The 15,852-nt window shown below is 42.3% G+C and overlaps 1 pseudogene; it reads right to left on the bottom strand.

The window, feature by feature from the left end:
• LOC135565441 (transient receptor potential cation channel subfamily M member 1-like) overlaps nt 1-15,852 on the bottom strand; it is a 63,249-nt pseudogene that overhangs the window by 29,778 nt on the left and 17,619 nt on the right.

Below are 15,852 nucleotides of genomic sequence, written 5' to 3'. Positions count from 1 at the left end.
CTTTCCCTTCAACCTTCACCCTGCACATATGTTTGTTTCTTGATCTTTCAAGTACAGTGGTTACAACAGGACATGCATACCGCATATCATCTTCATTTTCATCAAGGTTACATTGCATTGGCTCTTCTTTAATAGGGCAGTAGGCTGCAATATGTCCTGGTTGATTACAATTGTAACAGATAATAGGGGTTCGGGGGGGAGACCCCCTCGACACCCAGTCCCGGTTTCCGTTTTTCCCTTAGTGTCTCGGCCTGATTCTGATTCTTTCCTCATGGCCCCACGCTGCTCTCTTCCCCCTCTATATGTTGGGACAGCCTTACCCTGCTTCTGGGACTTGTAGTTTTGGCGGTCGGCCATTTTGTGATCTGTAGTTCTGACAGGGGTGGCCATTTTAGTAATCGGGCAGAGCCCGTTTATTAGTTCTGCTCTCACATATCTGCCACTTATCACTCGACCCCCTTCTTTGCCACAATATATATATATATATATACACACGCATTTACCTATATATACACACACATTAACCCATATATACACACACATTTCATATTACAATAGCCAGCCAAAACAGTCAAAACCAAACCAAAGCCTCACCATTTTCCCGATCATCATGACGTAGGGTCCCAGGTACTTGTTGACCCCGAAGATGTCGAGCACCCTGATGTACCAGAAGATAATGTCCACGCAGTAGATGACCCGTCCGATGCCCAACAGGGGCTCGTTCTGCAGCCTCAGCATCAGGCCCAGGAGGAAGGTAAAGATGGCCGCCGCGTCTGTGATGTTCCAGTACTCTTCGGCCCAAACGTTGATCTTCTGCTTCAGCTTCCCAGGCTCTGACATCAGGATCTGTATTGGGGCAGCAACAGCAGGGACGGACTAGGATCAGAACTGAGAAATCGGGCCTGGGCGTAAGACCCCTACATCGACCCATATTTTCCCTGGAGGCCCTCACACCAGTCTTTTTTTAAAACTTGAGGACCCCACATACTGTACATTTTCTTCAATTGTTCTAGACATTCCCTTTCTAATTATCTCCAGTCGCAGGGTGATGGTGTGAGACCTGTCTGAGACGTTACCTGTCTGACTGTGATGATGTGAGACGCTACCTGTCTGACTGTGATGATGTGAGACGTTACCTGTCTGACTGTGACGATGTGAGACGTTACCTGTCTGAGACGTTACCTGTCAGACTGTGATGATGTGAGACGTTACCTGTCTGACAGTGATGATGTGAGACGTTACCTGTCTGACTGTGATGATGTGAGACGTTACCTGTCTGACTGTGATGATGTGAGACGTTACCTGTCTGACTGTGATGATGTGAGACGTTACCTGTCTGACTTTCTGTGATGATGTGAGACGTTACCTGTCTGACTGTGATGATGTGGAGGCCAGGTACCTGTCTGACTGTGAGGACACAAGACGTGAGACGTTACCTGTCTGACTTTCTTTAGGATTCCCAGAGTGATGATGTTTTAAGAGATGACGATCCACCAGAGGTCCTGCAGGGACAGTGGTGTTTTAGGACACAAAACCAGAGGTCGTTCCATCTGTTTTAGACCAGGATGATGTAGTTGTACAAACACAGGTAGGCCAGGTAGGAGATCTGAGGAGACACGGAAAACAGCTTGGAGCTTTTAGGAGAACATGTACATGTGGTGTTTTAGGACACAAGACCAGAGGTCGGGTCAACAGTGGTGTTTTAGGACACAAGACCAGAGGTCGGGGCAACAGTGGTGTTTTAGGACACAAGACCAGAGGTCGGGGCAGCAGTGGTGTTTTAGGACACAAGACCAGAGGTCGGGGCAACAGTGGTGTTTTAGGACACAAGACCAGAGGTCGGGGCAACAGTGGTGTTTTAGGACACAAGACCAGAGGTCGGGTCAACAGTGGTGTTTTAGGACACAAAACCAGAGGTCGGGTCAACAGTGGTGTTTTAGGACACAAGACCAGAGGTCGGGGTAGCAGTGGTGTTTTAGGACACAAGACCAGAGGTCAGGGCAACAGTGGTGTTTTAGGACACAAGACCAGAGGTCGGGTCAACAGTGGTGTTTTAGGACACTAGACCAGAGGTCGGGGTAGCAGTGGTGTTTTAGGACACTAGACCAGAGGTCGGGGTAGCAGTGGTGTTTTAGGACACAAGACCAGAGGTCGGGGCACCAGTGGTGTTTTAGGACACAAGACCAGAGGTCAGGTCAACAGTGGTGTTTTAGGACACTAGACCAGAGGTCGGGGCACCAGTGGTGTTTTAGGACACAAGACCAGAGGTCGGGGCAGCAGTAGTGTTTTAGGACACAAGACCAGAGGTCGGGGCAGTGGCAGCAGTGGTGTTTTAGGACACAAGACCAGAGGTCAGGGCAGTAGTGCTCCCTGCCTGTGCCATTAAACCCAGAGGTCGGGGTACAACTCATCCAGAACGACCAGAGCCAACAGTGGTGTTTTAGGACAAAGACCAGAGGTCCCAGCAGTGGTGTTTTAAGACACAAGACCAGAGGTCCCGACCAGAGGTCCAGTCCAAGACCAGAGGTCTCTCCACTGGTGTTTTAGGACACAAGACCAGAGGTTGAAGCAGTGGTGTTTTTAGGACATCCAGAGGTCGGGGCAGCAGTGGTGTTTTAGGACACAAGACCATGGTGCTGGTGTTTTAGGACACAAGACCAGGGTCAGCTGTGGTGTTTTAGGGAACGGGCACCTCAGTACCTCCAGGCTCTGGGTCAGTGGTGTTTTAGGACACAAACAAGGGCACAGTGGTGTTTTATCCACCAGAGGTCTGGCCTGACCAGAGGTCGCCTCCTACCACCAGAGGAAGTAGCAGTTCCCAAGACCAGAGGTCAGCCCAGTGGTGTTTTAGGACAAAACCAGAGGTGTTCAGTGGTGTTTGGGACACCCCCAATGGTTTTAGGAACAAGACTCCCTCACGACGCCAGGACAGCGGGTGTCAGGACCAAGACCAGAGGTCCGGAGACACCTGTTTTAAACCCAGAGGTCTCTTTAAGGAATAAGACCAGAGGATGGTGTTTTAGGATAAAGTAATCCTTCTTTTAGGACATCCCCCAAGACCAGAGGTCCCAGTGGTGTTTTAGGACACAAGACCAGAGGTTAAAAGACCAGATGCACTATTGGACAAAGACCAGAGGTGGCTGTTCCACTGGATGTCATAAGGTGTTTTAACACAAGACCAGAGGTCGGGCAGCAACACAAGACCAGAGGTGTAAGTCACAAGACCAGAGGTCTGGAGTGGTGTTTTAGGACAAGAGCGGGGTCTGGTGTTTTAGGACACAAACCAGAGGTGACAGTGGTGTTTTAAACACAAGACCAGAGGTGTAAATGTAAATGTGGTGTTTTAGTGGTGTTTTTTAGGACACAAGACCAGAGGTCAGGTAGCAGTGGTGTTTTAGGACACAAGACCAGAGGTCGGGGTAGCAGTGGTGTTTTAGGACACAAGACCAGAGGTCAGGGCAGCAGTGGTGTTTTAGGACACAAGACCAGAGGTCGGGGCAACAGTGGTGTTTTAGGACACAAGACCAGAGGTCGGGGCACCAGTGGTGTTTTAGGACACAAGACCAGAGGTTGGGGTAGCAGTGGTGTTTTAGGACACAAGACCAGAGGTCGGGGCAACAGTGGTGTTTTAGGACACAAGACCAGAGGTCGGGCAGCAGTGGTGTTTTAGGACACAAGACCAGAGGTCGGGCAGCGGCACCAGTGGTGTTTTTTTAGGACACAAGACCAGAGGTCGGGGTGGTGTTTTAGGACAGACCAGAGGTGGTGTTTTAGGACACAAGACCAGAGGTCGGGCAGCGGCACCAGTGGTGTTTTAGGACACAAGACCAGAGGTCGGGGTAGCAGTGGTGTTTTAGGACACAAGACCAGAGGTCGGGCAGCGGTGTTTTTAGGACACCCAGTGGTGTTTTTAGGACACAAGACCAGAGGTCGGGGCAGTGGTGGTGACCAGAGGTTTGGTGTTTTAGGCCACAAGACCAGAGGTCGGGGCAACAGTGGTGTTTTAGGACACAAGACCAGAGGTCAGGGCAGCGGTGGTGTTTTAGGACACAAGACCAGAGGTCGGGGCAACAGTGGTGTTTTAGGACACAAGACCAGAGGTCGGGGTAGCAGTGGTGTTTTAGGACACAAGACCAGAGGTCGGGGCAACAGTGGTGTTTTAGGACACAAGACCAGAGGTCGGGGCAGCAGTGGTGTTTTAGGACACAAGACCAGAGGTCGGGCAGCAGTGGTGTTTTAGGACACAAGACCAGAGGTCGGGGTAGCAGTGGTGTTTTAGGACACAAGACCAGAGGTCGGGGTAGCACAAGACCAGTGGTGTTTTTAGGACACAAGACCAGAGGTCAGGGTAGCAGTGGTGTTTTAGGACACAAGACCAGAGGTCGGGCAGCAGTGGTGTTTTAGGACACAAGACCAGAGGTCGGGGTGGTGTTTTAGGACACAAGACCAGGTGTGGTGTTTTAGGACACAAGACCAGAGGTCGGTGGTGTTTTAGGACACAAGACAGTGGTGTTTTTTAGGACACAAGACCAGAGGTCGGGCAGTGGTGTTTTAGGACACAAGACCAGAGGTCGTGGTGTTTTAGGACACAAGACCAGAGGTCGGGCAGCGGCACCAGTGGTGTTTTAGGACACAAGACCAGAGGTCGGGGTAGCAGTGGTGTTTTAGGACACAAGACCAGAGGTCGGGCAGCGGCACCAGTGGTGTTTTAGGACACAAGACCAGAGGTCGGGGTAGCAGTGGTGTTTTAGGACACAAGACCAGAGGTCGGGCAGCGGCACCAGTGGTGTTTTAGGACACAAGACCAGAGGTCGGGGCAGTAGTGGTGTTTTAGGCCACAAGACCAGAGGTCGGGGCAACAGTGGTGTTTTAGGACACAAGACCAGAGGTCAGGGCAGCGGTGGTGTTTTAGGACACAAGACCAGAGGTCGGGGCAACAGTGGTGTTTTAGGACACAACCAGACACAAGGGCAGAGTGGTGTTTTAGGACACAAGACCAGAGGTCGGGGCAGCAGTGGTGTTTTAGGACACAAGACCAGAGGTCGGGGCAGCAGTGGTGTTTTAGGACACAAGACCAGAGGTCGGGTGTGGTGTTTTAGGACACAAGACCAGAGGTCGGGGTGGTGTTTTAGGACACAAGACCAGAGGTCGGGGCAGTGGTGTTTTAGGACACAAGACCAGAGGTCGGGCAGCAGTGGTGTTTTAGGACACAAGACCAGAGGTCGGGGTAGCAGTGGTGTTTTAGGACACAAGACCAGAGGTCGGGGTAGCAGTGGTGTTTTAGGACACAAGACCAGAGGTCGCGGCAGTGGTGTTTTAGGACACAAGACCAGAGGTGGCAGTGTGTTTTAGAACACAAGACCAGAGGTCGGGGCAGCAGTGGTGTTTTAGGCCACAAGACAAAGTGCTGTCGATCAATAATCACACATCTTCAGATGTTTATTAGCTGATATCATATTATCATTATATTAAATAGTAGTATATTATCTGTGGATAAGGTCTATGTGTCACCTCTGTGCTGATAGTCATTTCAAAACAACAAAACCAAGGATTCACAAAAGTACATTTCCAAAGTCTGTGGTGTTGAGAAATGCTTCCTAAATAACATTTTTTGTTGTTGTTTGTATTAAAAGTCTACTTGCCGTGTTGAACCAGAATTTGGTGAAAGGAGTGTTGTAGAATTCATAGATCTTCTTTCCGATTGGAACTCTTCTCTTTTTTACGGAGCTTTCTTCTTCATCCCCCTTTCTGGACACCCCATCAGCATTCACTTCCTGAAAGCATGGTCGACAGAAACAACCGCCATGAATTTACATTCACTTCCTGAAAGCATGGCCGACAGAAACAACCGTCATGAATTTACATTCACTTCCTGAAAGCATGGTCGACAGAAACAACCGTCATGAATTTACATTCACTTCCTGAAAGCATGGTCGACAGAAACGACCGTCAGGAATTTACATTCACTTCCTGAAAGCATGGTCGACAGAAACGACCGTCATGAATTTACATTCACTTCCTGAAAGCATGGTCGACAGAAACGACCGTCAGGAATTTACATTCACTTCCTGAAAGCATGGTCGACAGAAACAACCGCCATGAATTTACATTCACTTCCTGAAAGCACGGTCGACAGAAACAACCGTCATGAATTTACATTCACTTCCTGAAAGCATGGTCGATAGAAACAACCGCCATGAATTTACATTCACTTCCTGAAAGCATGGTCGACAGAAACAACCGTCATGAATTTACATTCACTTCCTGAAAGCATGGTCGACAGAAACAACCGTCATGAATTTACATTCACTTCCTGAAAGCATAGTCGACAGAAACAACCGCCATGAATTTACATTCACTTCCTGAAAGCATGGTCGACAGAAACGACCGCCATGAATTTACATTCACTTCCTGAAAGCATGGTCGACAGAAACGACCGCCATGAATTTACATTCACTTCCTGAAAGCATGGTCGACAGAAACAACCGCCATGAATTTACATTCACTTCCTGAAAGCACGGTCGACAGAAACGACCGTCAGGAATTTACATACAGGACTTTACAGTACATTTGAATGTAGTATTAAATGTAAAGTAGTATTAAGTATTATAAAAAAAACAGATAAACCAATCAAGCAATCCACTGATGACCGACCGACCAATCAATCAATCAATCAATCAACCAATCAGATTGCTTGACTGTCAGCGTTCACCTTGCTGGATTTATTGTCATCGTCTTTGTCCTTCGCTTCTTCTTCGTTCTCCGCTGGGGCTTGACATGTCACTTCCTCCCCGAGTCGAAAATCCATGAGGAGAATCGAAGGTGGGAAAATTATGCCAAATATCACCTGTGGGACACAGAGATGAGAGAAGAAGGATTTCAGTTGAACTGCTATTTGTCTCAAGCACCAAAATGACACAAAACCACACATTCTCGACCAGTTATTAGTGTATTACATATTTATAAACCATCTATACACCAATTATTAACGGGCTATAAACTCCTTATAAATAATTTGCAAACCTAGTATAAAGTATACCTTATACTCAAATACTTTACATTGAGTATACTTTAATGTAAAATGTTACCAATATGTTAGCCTAATGTAAAATGTTACCAATATGTTAGCCTAATGTAAAATGTTACCAATATGTTAGCCTAATGTAAAATGTTACCAATGTGTTAGCCTAATGTAAAATGTTACCAATGTGTTAGCCTAATGTAAAATGTAACCAATGTGTTAGCCTAATGTAAAGTGTAACCAATGTGTTAGCCTAATGTAAAATGTTACCAATGTGTTAGCCTAATGTAAAATGTTACCAATGTGTTAGCCTAATGTAAAATGTTACCAATGTTTTAGCCTAATGTAAAATGTTACCAATGTTTTAGCCTAATGTAAAATGTTACCAATGTTTTAGCCTAATGTAAAGTGTAACCAGTGTGTTAGCCTAATGTAAAATGTTACCAATGTGTTAGCCTAATGTAAAATGTTACCAATATGTTAGCCTAATGTAAAGTGTAACCAATGTTTTAGCCTAATGTAAAATGTTACCAATGTGTTAGCCTAATGTAAAGTGTAACCAATGTTTTAGCCTAATGTAAAATGTTACCAATGTGTTAGCCTAATGTAAAATGTTACCAATATGTTAGCCTAATGTAAAGTGTAACCAATGTTTTAGCCTAATGTAAAATGTTACCAATGTGTTAGCCTAATGTAAAATGTTACCAATATGTTAGCCTAATGTAAAGTGTAACCAATGTTTTAGCCTAATGTAAAATTTTACCAATATGTTAGCCTAATGTAAAATGTTACCAATGTGTTAGCCTAATGTAAAATGTTACCAATGTGTTAGCCTAATGTAAAATGTTACCAATGTGTTAGCCTAATGTAAAATGTTACCAATGTGTTAGCCTAATGTAAAATGTTACCAATATGTTAGCCTAATGTAAAATGTTACCAATGTGTTAGCCTAATGTAAAATGTTACCAATATGTTAGCCTAATGTAAAATGTTACCAATATGTTAGCCTAATGTAAAATGTTACCAATATGTTAGCCTAATGTAAAATGTTACCAATATGTTAAAATGTTACCAATATGTTAGCCTAATGTAAAATGTTACCAATATGTTAGCCTAATGTAAAATGTTACCAATATGTTAGCCTAATGTAAAATGTTACCAATATGTTAGCCTAATGTAAAATGTTACCAATATGTTAGCCTAATGTAAAATGTTACCAATATGTTAGCCTAATGTAAAATGTTACCAATATGTTAGCCTAATGTAAAATGTTACCAATGTGTTAGCCTAATGTAAAATGTTACCAATGTTTTAGCCTAATGTAAATGTTACCAATGTTTTAGCCTAATGTAAAAATGTTACCAATGTTTTAGCCTAATGTAAAATGTTAAATGTTTTAGCCTAATGTAAAGTGTAACCAGTGTGTTAGCCTAATGTAAAATGTTACCAATGTGTTAGCCTAATGTAAAATGTTACCAATATGTTAGCCTAATGTAAAGTGTAACCAATGTTTTAGCCTAATGTAAATGTTACCAATGTGTTAGCCTAATGTAAAGTGTAACCAATGTTTTAGCCTAATGTAAAATGTTACCAATGTGTTAGCCTAATGTAAAATGTTACCAATATGTTAGCCTAATGTAAAGTGTAACCAATGTTTTAGCCTAATGTAAAATGTTACCAATGTGTTAGCCTAATGTAAAATGTTACCAATATGTTAGCCTAATGTAAAGTGTAACCAATGTTTTAGCCTAATGTAAAATTTTACCAATATGTTAGCCTAATGTAAAATGTTACCAATGTGTTAGCCTAATGTAAAAATGTTACCAATGTGTTAGCCTAATGTAAAATGTTACCAATGTGTTAGCCTAATGTAAAATGTTACCAATGTGTTAGCCTAATGTAAAATGTTACCAATATGTTAGCCTAATGTAAAATGTTACCAATGTGTTAGCCTAATGTAAAATGTTACCAATATGTTAGCCTAATGTAAAATGTTACCAATATGTTAGCCTAATGTAAAATGTTACCAATATGTTAGCCTAATGTAAAATGTTACCAATATGTTAGCCTAATGTAAAATGTTACCAATATGTTAGCCTAATGTAAAATGTTACCAATATGTTAGCCTAATGTAAAATGTTACCAATGTGTTAGCCTAATGTAAAATGTTACCAATGTGTTAGCCTAATGTAAAATGTTACCAATGTGTTAGCCTAATGTAAAATGTTACCAATGTGTTAGCCTAATGTAAAATGTTACCAATATGTTAGCCTAATGTAAAATGTTACCAATGTGTTAGCCTAATGTAAAATGTTACCAATATGTTAGCCTAATGTAAAATGTTACCAATATGTTAGCCTAATGTAAAATGTTACCAATATGTTAGCCTAATGTAAAATGTTACCAATATGTTAAAATGTTACCAATATGTTAGCCTAATGTAAAATGTTACCAATATGTTAGCCTAATGTAAAATGTTACCAATATGTTAGCCTAATGTAAAATGTTACCAATATGTTAGCCTAATGTAAAATGTTACCAATATGTTAGCCTAATGTAAAATGTTACCAATATGTTAGCCTAATGTAAAATGTTACCAATGTGTTAGCCTAATGTAAAATGTTACCAATGTTTTAGCCTAATGTAAAATGTTACCAATGTTTTAGCCTAATGTAAAATGTTACCAATGTTTTAGCCTAATGTAAAGTGTAACCAGTGTGTTAGCCTAATGTAAAATGTTACCAATGTGTTAGCCTAATGTAAAATGTTACCAATATGTTAGCCTAATGTAAAGTGTAACCAATGTTTTAGCCTAATGTAAAATGTTACCAATGTGTTAGCCTAATGTAAAGTGTAACCAATGTTTTAGCCTAATGTAAAATGTTACCAATGTGTTAGCCTAATGTAAAATGTTACCAATATGTTAGCCTAATGTAAAGTGTAACCAATGTTTTAGCCTAATGTAAAATGTTACCAATGTGTTAGCCTAATGTAAAATGTTACCAATATGTTAGCCTAATGTAAAGTGTAACCAATGTTTTAGCCTAATGTAAAATTTTACCAATATGTTAGCCTAATGTAAAATGTTACCAATGTGTTAGCCTAATGTAAAATGTTACCAATGTGTTAGCCTAATGTAAAATGTTACCAATGTGTTAGCCTAATGTAAAATGTTACCAATGTGTTAGCCTAATGTAAAATGTTACCAATATGTTAGCCTAATGTAAAATGTTACCAATGTGTTAGCCTAATGTAAAATGTTACCAATATGTTAGCCTAATGTAAAATGTTACCAATATGTTAGCCTAATGTAAAATGTTACCAATATGTTAGCCTAATGTAAAATGTTACCAATATGTTAGCCTAATGTAAAATGTTACCAATATGTTAGCCTAATGTAAATGTTACCAATATGTTAGCCTAATGTAAATGTTACCAATATGTTAGCCTAATGTAAAATGTTACCAATATGTTAGCCTAATGTAAAATGTTACCAATATGTTAGCCTAATGTAAAATGTTACCAATGTGTTAGCCTAATGTAAAATGTTACCAATGTTTTAGCCTAATGTAAAGTGTAACCAGTGTGTTAGCCTAATGTAAAATTTTACCAATATGTTAGCCTAATGTAAAATGTTACCAATATGTTAGCCTAATGTAAAATTTTACCAATATGTTAGCCTAATGTAAAATGTTACCAATATGTTAGCCTAATGTAAAGTGTAACCAGTGTGTTAGCCTAATGTAAAATGTTACCAATATGTTAGCCTAATGTAAAATGTTACCAATATGTTAGCCTAATGTAAAATGTTACCAATATGTTAGCCTAATGTAAAGTGTAACCAATGTGTTAGCCTAATGTAAAATGTTACCAATATGTTAGCCTAATGTAAAATGTTACCAATGTGTTAGCCTAATGTAAAATGTTACCAATATGTTAGCCTAATGTAAAGTGTAACCAATGTGTTAGCCTAATGTAAAATGTTACCAATATGTTAGCCTAATGTAAAATGTTACCAATATGTTAGCCTAATGTAAAATGTTACCAATGTGTTAGCCTAATGTAAAATGTTACCAATATGTTAGCCTAATGTAAAATGTTACCAATGTGTTAGCCTAATGTAAAATGTTACCAATGTGTTAGCCTAATGTAAAATGTTACCAGTGAGTTAGCTTAAAAGATCTGACCCTTCTTTTCAATTTTCGCCTAAAATGACATGAAAGCATTTGACATAGACAAATCTAACTGCCTGTAGTTCAGGACCTGAAGCAAGGATATGCATATTATTGATACAGTTTGAAAGGAAACACTTTGGAGTTTGTGTAAATGTCAAATTAATGTAGGAGAATAAAACATATTAGAGCTGGTAAAAGATAATACAAAGAAAAAATGTGTTTTTAAAATATTTTTTTTTATACCATCATCTTTGAAATGCAAGAGAAAGGCCATAATGTATTATTCCAGCCCAGGTGCAATTTAGATTTTGCCCACTAGATGGCAACAGTGTATGTGCAAAGTTTTAGATGGGTCCAATGAACCACTGCATTTCAGTTCAAATTGTTGTATCAAGCCCAAATGTGCCAAATTGGTTTATTAATACATTTTTAAGTTCATAAGTTCATGTGCAGTCTCCTCAAACAATAGCATCGTATTATTTCACTGTAATAGCTACGGTAAATTGGACAGTGCATTTAGATTAACAAGAATTTAAGCTTTCTGTCAATATCAGATATGTCTATATCCTGGGAAATATTCTTGTTACTTATAACCTCATGTTAATCACATTAGCCTAGATTAGCTCAACCGTCCTGCGGGGGACCCACAGATCCTGTAGAGGTTTTAACCCCTTAAGGTCAATGTCTGCACCCTGCGGAAATCCAATAGGAGTAATACAAAAATCCCAATAAAAATCTGTCAGTTTAAACTAGAGATACACCACATACACCAGCAGTATGTGGATTTGGCTTTTTCAGCCACACCCATTACGGACAGAGCTCAGTGACTTTCAATGTGGCACCGTCATAGTATGCCACCTTTTCAAGCAAGTTATTAGTTCATTACATTTCTGCCCTGCTAGGCCCCGATCAGCTGTAAGTGCGGTTATTGTGAAGTGGAAACGTCTAGGAGCAACAACGGCTCAGCCGTGAAGTGGTAGGCCACACAAGCTCACAGAACGGGACCGCCGAGTGCTGAAGCGCGTAGTGAGTAAAAATGGTATGTCCTCGGTTACAACACTCACTACCGAGTTCCAAACTGCCTGAGGAAAAAACGTCACAAGAACTGTTCGTTGGAAGCTTCATGAAATTGGTTTCCATGGCCGAGCAGCCGCACACAAGCCTAACATCATCATGCGCAATGTCAAACGTCGGCTGGAGTGGTGTAAAGCTCACCGGCATTGGACTCTGGAGCAGTGGAAATGCGAGACAAATCTGGGTTTGGCAGATACCAGGAGAACGCTACCTGACCCAATGCAATAGTATCAACTGTGAAGTTTGGTGGAGGAGGAATAATGGTCTGGGGCTGTTTTTCATGGTTCAGGCCCCTTAGTTCCAGTGAAGGGAAATCTTAACACTACAGCATACAATGACATTTGAGACAATTCTGTGCTTCCAACTTCGTGGCAACAGTTTGGGGAAAGCCCTTTCCTGTTTCAAAATAACAATGCCCCCGTGTACAAAGCAAGGTCCATACAGAAATGGTTTGTCAAGATCTTTGTGGATGAACTTGACTGGCCTGCGAGGAGCCCTGATCGCAACCCCATCGAACACCTTTGGGATGAATTGGAACGCCGATTGAGAGTCAGGCCCAACATCAGTGTCCCCTCAGCAATGTTCCAACATCTAGTGGAAAGCCTTCCCAGAAGAGGGGAGGCTGTTATAGCAGCAAAGGGGGGACCAACTCCATATTAATGCCTTCCCAGAAGAGGGGAGGCTGTTATAGCCGCAAAGGGGGGACCAACTCCATATTAATGCCTTCCCAGAAGAGGGGAGGCTGTTATAGCCGCAATGGGGGGACAAACTCCATATTAACGTCCATGATTTTGGACTGAGATGATCGACGAGCAGTGTATCTGTTTTTGCATTGGATGCATCTCAACCCACCACGTCCACGGTGACATCCTGAAAATCAATCTTCTCATAAAATTGTCTGTGGCCTACAAATCTTGCTATGGAAAGATGAGTCTCTCATGAACAAGATGGTGTTCTCCGATTTACTCTATGACCCCTACAAGCCTCTTGGGAATTTTTAAAGTTGGTACAGCTGATCTGCCAACTTCTGTCTGTAGCCTCCGAACCGTTTGGGATGCACACTAATCTGACCCATCTGTGGAGACTCTCACAAACACGTAGATGTTGGTTGTTTTGCTCTAGGATGCCCACAAGCCTCACAAGACTCATCTAAGGCCTGGTCCACTGGTACCAATTGAAAAAATGAATGGAAGTACTGTATACACACCATATACTCACACTACACTGTCACTCCCACACAAATCCCTCACACATTCAAACGTTACACACACACAGATGTTTTTATTATTATAACTTTTTAAATTCTGCATCTTTGGAGAAGGTTCATAAGAAAGCATTTCAATGTAAAGTCTACACCAGCTGTATTCGGAGCCTGTGATAAAGTACCATTTGATTTGATTCCAGGTTCAACGTTTGACATGACTGAGTTAGCTGAAGTTGTCTAGCTAGCTAGCTAGCAAGTGACAAGAACGTTATCCAGCCTGCATAGCAACCATTTTGTTTAGAACGGATGATCAGTCCTTTTGCATAGCAACCATGCAAAAAATAATTAACGACTGGGTGGCGTCTGTAGCAACTTGACCAAAATAACTAACATCCAGGATTTTTGTCTGGACTATATCTTCTGGTGAAATAATTACATTTTATGAATTTACTTATCTAAAAAAAAGGAGAAATATGTAATTTATTGTTAATTTGTTGGTATGTTGGTAACAGTTTTATGAAAGCAATAAGACACGTGAGGCAGTGATGTATCATGAATACAGTCACAGGTAAATGGGTTGATTGGCTCTCTGCTATCGCTTGGCCATGTTCAGGTCTTTAACCCACCTTGAACCCGTTCCTCTTGCCCATTCTCAGACATCCCATCCACATATCAGTGAGCAGCATTTGACTGCAGGTGTGGGCGATGAAGTCTCTGTGCTTACGGCTACAGCCAGTTTCAGGCAGGTAGAGTCGCTCCAGTTCTTTAGCTGATAGGTCAGTAGTTTCATGGCCACCTGCTCATCGTGCTTATAGGACTGGTCTAGGAGCTCGTAGGCCAGCTGGCCAAACTCTCTGAGGAGGGAAGAAAGAAGACGTTGTGCTTAGGGGTCAATTCCATTTACAATTCCAATTTTCTTATTTGGAATTTGAGTTTGCTTCCTGAATTTCCTCACTAACGTGAACCTTTCTGCTAGCTAGTCCCTCACTAAGGTGAACCTTTCTGCTAGCTAGTCCCTCACTAAGGTGAACCTTTCTGCTAGCTAGCCCCTCACTAACGTGACCCCGACGCTGTTAAACCTTTCTGCTAGCTAGCCTCTCACTAACGTGACCCCAACGCTGTTAAACCTTTCTGCTAGCTAGCCCCTCACTAACGTGACCCCAACGCTGTTAAACCTTTCTGCTAGCTAGCCTCTCACTAACGTGACCCCAACGCTGTTAAACCTTTCTGCTAGCTAGCCTCTCACTAACGTGACCCCAACGCTGTTAAACCTTTCTGCTAGCTAGCCTCTCACTAACGTGACCCCAACGCTGTTAAACCTTTCTGCTAGCTAGCCTCTCACTAACGTGAACCTTTCTGCTAGCTAGCCTCTCACTAACGTGAACCTTTCTGCTAGCTAGTCCCTCACTAACGTGAACCTTTCTGCTAGCTAGTCCCTCACTAACGTGAACCTTTCTGCTAGCTAGTCCCTCACTAACATGAACCTTTCTGCTAGCTAGTCCCTCACTAACGTGAACCTTTCTGCTAGCTAGTCCCTCACTAACGTGAACCTTTCTGCTAGCTAGCCTCTCACTAACGTGAACCTTTCTGCTAGCTAGTCCCTCACTAACGTGAACCTTTCTGCTAGATAGTCCCTCACTAACGTGAACCTTTCTGCTAGCTAGTCCCTCACTAACATGAACCTTTCTGCTAGCTAGTCCCTCACTAACGCGAACCTTTTCTGCTAGATAGTCCCTCACTAACGTGAACCTTTCTGCTAGCTAGTCCCTCACTAACGTGAACCTTTCTGCTAGCTAGTCCCTCACTAACGTGAACCTTTCTGCTAGCTAGCCTCTCACTAACGTGAACCTTTCTGCTAGCTAGCCTCTCACTAACGTGAACCTTTCTGCTAGCTAGTCCCTCACTAACGTGAACCTTTCTGCTAGCTAGCCTCTCACTAACGTGAACCTTTCTGCTAGCTAGTCCCTCACTAACGTGAACCTTTCTGCTAGCTAGTCCCTCACTAACGTGAACCTTTCTGCTAGCTAGTCCCTCACTAACGTGATCCCCACACTGTTGGACTGAAACCTTTCTGCTAGCTAGTCCCTCACTAACGTGATCCCCACACTGTTGGACTGAAACCTTTCTGCTAGCTAGTCCCTCACTAACTTGATCCCAATGCTGTTGGACTGAAACCTTTCTGCTAGCTAGTCCCTCACTAACTTGATCCCAACGCTGTTAAATCTTTCTGCTAGCTAGTCCCTCACTAACGTGACCCCAACGCTGTTAGATTGAAACCTTTCTGCTAGCTAGTCCCTCACTAACGTGATCCCAACACTGTTGGACTGAAACCTTTCTGCTAGCTAGTCCCTCACTGACGTGATCCCAACACTGTTGGA

Source organism: Oncorhynchus nerka, linkage group LG27, assembly GCF_034236695.1.
Source record: "Oncorhynchus nerka isolate Pitt River linkage group LG27, Oner_Uvic_2.0, whole genome shotgun sequence".
Classification (NCBI taxonomy): Eukaryota; Metazoa; Chordata; class Actinopteri; order Salmoniformes; family Salmonidae; genus Oncorhynchus; species Oncorhynchus nerka.
The sequence above is the reverse complement of the archived record's forward strand: the minus strand, read 5'-3'. Positions and strand labels throughout refer to the sequence as shown.